Genomic DNA, 3,760 nt, shown 5'->3' with positions numbered 1-3,760 from the left:
CAGAGAGAAATACAAAGCTATAACAATCATGCATAAAAGAGTTCAGAGAAGACTAAAAAAAATATTCTTGAATAATCTGATCATAAACCCACACTTCATCGAATCCCAACAAACACACCACAAAAGAAGATTATATTGAATATAACTCCAAGAAAATCGAGCAGAACATTGTATTGAATATAAAAGAGAGAGAAGAAGTCATCAAGCTACTAGCTATGGACCCATAGGTCTGTGGTAAACTACTAACGAATCGTCAGAAGGGCAGCAAGGATGATGTAGAGGTCCTCCTTGTTCGATTCCCCCTCCAACAGAGTATCGAAGAATGCCTCCAGATGGGATCTCGAAGGAACACTACAAGAAATCTGTTAATCCATGACAATTTCAGTCCGTCACAACGCGCTGCAAAATCGTCGTGCGTGGGCATGGATGACGGATTTGAAATCTGTCATGTATATCGCGTCATAATTTGACCATCGTGCAGGTCATGACAGAAATACGAACCGTCATGGATTTTGTCCCAAATCATGACAACTCATGACCGTCACAATTGACATGTGATAACGGCGTTGACATACCAGACACATCATCGTCTAACATGGCATCCAACATGGCTCTGATGTGGCGGCCCATGTGACAATCAGCCCAAATTTACTTTGGCCCATACAATAATTCAAGATTGGTTAGGATTTTGGCCCACTAAATACAGTTATGGCCCATATAACATTGTGCCTGATTATATTCATAGCCCATTGGGGACAATTTAGCCCATAGATTTTAACCATATCAATAGCCCACTAATTTTGGTTCATTAACATTTTGATCCAATGTGTACTTAAAAGATTTCTGAACATATCTAACAAAAGACTTCCGTTAAAAAATCTTAATCAAATACAAATTACAAAAAAAATAATTACAGCCAGGAACATAAGCAAAACAGTTCCTAGAAAAAAAATACGACTCTTCTCCGCTCCAACACCGTAATGCTCATTCTCTAAAAAAACACTAAAAAAACACCGTAATGCTCATTGGAGGTCCAGCAAACCCCATCCTTCCATAGTGGACGGCGGTGGTGGTTCATTCAATATCCAAATCTCATAAGAGATATGTGGTCATCCAGATTTGTGATGCAACAACATAACAATAGCCTGCAAACAGAAGGTCCTTTAGAATCTAACAACACCAAATCATAATCATCACTACTAATTTAGACAAAGTAGTGTAGACACAAAAAAGTTACATAAAAGCATTTATTACTGAAGTTAGAGCGACACGACTGATATGTACTGAAATACATATATGGTTATGTCAAACATAAAAATAAAATTATGTTAGAATTTGTTCAGACCTAATAAAGTATGCTTTCAAACAGCCAAGTGATTTATCATTTACTTCCTCACAGTGGTTCACAATTAAATACGATACCCAAATTCAGTTGAAACACCTTACAATTATTTCACTATATAAGAATGCCTCCATCCTACTGGTTAATCAATTCCTTATTCCAAACCTCCTCTACAAATGATCTTTTCTATAGAATGATAGGGAAAAGTTGAACCAACCATATATATACTTACTAACACTCCTAGTAAGTGAAACAAAATGATAAAAGGTTAATTTTCATTCAGTGTTTACAACTAGATTTGAACCTTACTACTTTTTTAACTAAAAAGAATGTTGACAATCAAAATGTATATTTAGGCAGGGTTGCAACTTGTCAAGTTCTTTTTCTTCAGATTTGTGAATCACATAGCTTAGGCAGAACACATAGCAAACGAAATCAATTTATAATACACCCACAAATCTCAGAATGAAGAGACGCACTACATCAGCAAGGCAAATGAAAATTATACTTACATGTCGATCTGTAAGGAGTACATTTCTCCATTTTCTAAGTACACCTAGCCTGAAGGAGACGCTCAAATAGACGAAAGGTATAATCCATAGGCATGCTCCTTAACGATCATATTCTAGCAAATAAAAAATATCCGAAGAAAATATTCAGAATGTACAGTCAACCTATATAAACACCGATATGAATAGCACAAAACCAAGGCAAATAGACATCAGAGTATATATTTTTACATGGAAAATACCTACAGGACCAAAGATATCATATTTCAAGTTACCATCATGGAACACAAACTGGACATTTCGAGGCAGAACAAACTGAAAACATGAATCTGAAAATTAGGCTCACATGAAAAATTTCTAGCTCCATCTTTTTGGACGAGACCCAAATAAGGACCTTCACAAGTTGTAGCCACAAACTAAACAGTTTCGCAAGTAACCTAACCACATTATGAAGGAACCAGTCAATATAAAATACTAATAGAGAAGGGAACATGAGGCCATTAGATACTCTCCATGTTTCAGTCAGATGTGATTAAATGAATTCTTTATAAGCATGGTAATGTGTTTACTATGCATAAGACAAGTGAGCCAATAAGAAATCCGGCCGCTCTACATTAAGATGTCAGAACATACATCAATACATTTAATCACTTGAAAATTTCATGTATTGAAACTTGTACAGAGACTTGGACCAGTTGACAACATCTGTATATCATTTAAACATTACTAACCAGAGTATCCACTTTTAGCAAAATTATAATTAAAGAATATGAAGATCCATAATCCAGCATAAGGTGCCTCACCGAACTTCACTAAATTCTTGGTTACAAAGTCTACATGTACAATAAGTCGCGTGTCAAGATGCACATCAATCTGAAGTATTCCAGGATGCATAAAAAAAATTAGATCAGAGCACGGCCAAAAGGCAAACAACGTCAACAACCAAGCTTTAGAGTATTACCTAGACGGGATATGCAACAGATAAGGGGGCTGCATCGGCAAAGCAGAGGCTGGATCCGTGCCGGTGGTGTCCTGTACACAACACAGCATCCGTGACGGCAGCGCCGCCCTGTACATCACCATGGTTCGCTGTTGGCCAAAGATGGATCAGTGGTCAGGAGATACAACAGAGAAGGGGGCTGCATCGGCGAAGCAGAGGCTGGATCCGTGGCGGTCGCGCCCTGTACTCTGCATCCGTGACGACGCCGGCCCCCTGTACCTCACCATGGCTCGCTGCCGGCAGAAGATGTCAGCGGCGATCTGGTTGAGATGGCCAGAGCGTCATGGGTTCGCCGTCCATGCGCTGGTCGACTGCAACCGAGGAAGGGCGCGTCATGGACGGCGCCGACTGTTGTCTAGCCGCAGCAGTTGGTGTCGTCCGGTGGGGCCCGACGCATAGGGTGAGCGGAGATGGAAGCGCTAGATCGGGAGCCGACAGGGGAAGATAGGTGGAGTGCGGCGGCTGAGGGAACGGGAGAAGAGAATGGGGATTAGGGTTAGATGGGCGTGGACTGTGGGGTTAAATAGGCCGGCCCCAAATTTTTGCCATCCAGATCGGCCCGCGTTGGCGAATTGAAATTTTGCATCTCCGCCCGCGCGCTCTCCAATTTCCAGGCGCACCGTCCATTTATTTTGTTGACTACATCCAACTGACATGTGGGACAAGTAAAGAGCCACGTACGACACATCAACAGGAAACCATCGATGACGGCCCGGGGTGATGTATAAGAAAAGAAGCCCAGTAGGTCGATACATGACAGTTTCTGTGACGGTCCTGATGTCTGTCATGAATGGGGCTATCATTTTTGGGTGGACACTCACATCTTGCTGACCCATGATGATTTTGTAGAACGTCATCAGGAATCCGTCATGGATTAACAGGTTTCTTGTAGTGGAACAGAAACTTGAG

The 3,760-nt window shown here is 40.9% G+C and overlaps 1 long non-coding RNA gene across 4 annotated transcripts; it reads right to left on the bottom strand.

Annotated features, from left to right (window-relative positions):
- Positions 1-802: 802 nt before the first annotated feature.
- LOC119324513 lies at positions 803-3,327 on the bottom strand. Of its 4 annotated transcripts, XR_005157001.1 has the most exons (4): positions 2,813-3,327; positions 2,198-2,288; positions 1,855-1,967; positions 803-1,145 (listed from the first exon to the last, which is right to left on the bottom strand). It is a non-coding gene; the product is annotated as an uncharacterized LOC119324513 (long non-coding RNA). The 4 variants fall into 4 exon arrangements; XR_005157002.1 differs by having other exon boundaries at positions 1,855-2,724; XR_005157000.1 differs by having other exon boundaries at positions 1,855-2,288.
- Positions 3,328-3,760: the final 433 nt, after the last annotated feature.

This window comes from Triticum dicoccoides, chromosome 6B (assembly GCF_002162155.2).
Source record: "Triticum dicoccoides isolate Atlit2015 ecotype Zavitan chromosome 6B, WEW_v2.0, whole genome shotgun sequence".
Lineage (NCBI taxonomy): Eukaryota > Viridiplantae > Streptophyta > Magnoliopsida > Poales > Poaceae > Triticum > Triticum dicoccoides.
Note: the sequence above shows the minus strand (reverse complement) of the source record. Positions and strands in the feature narration are given on the sequence as shown.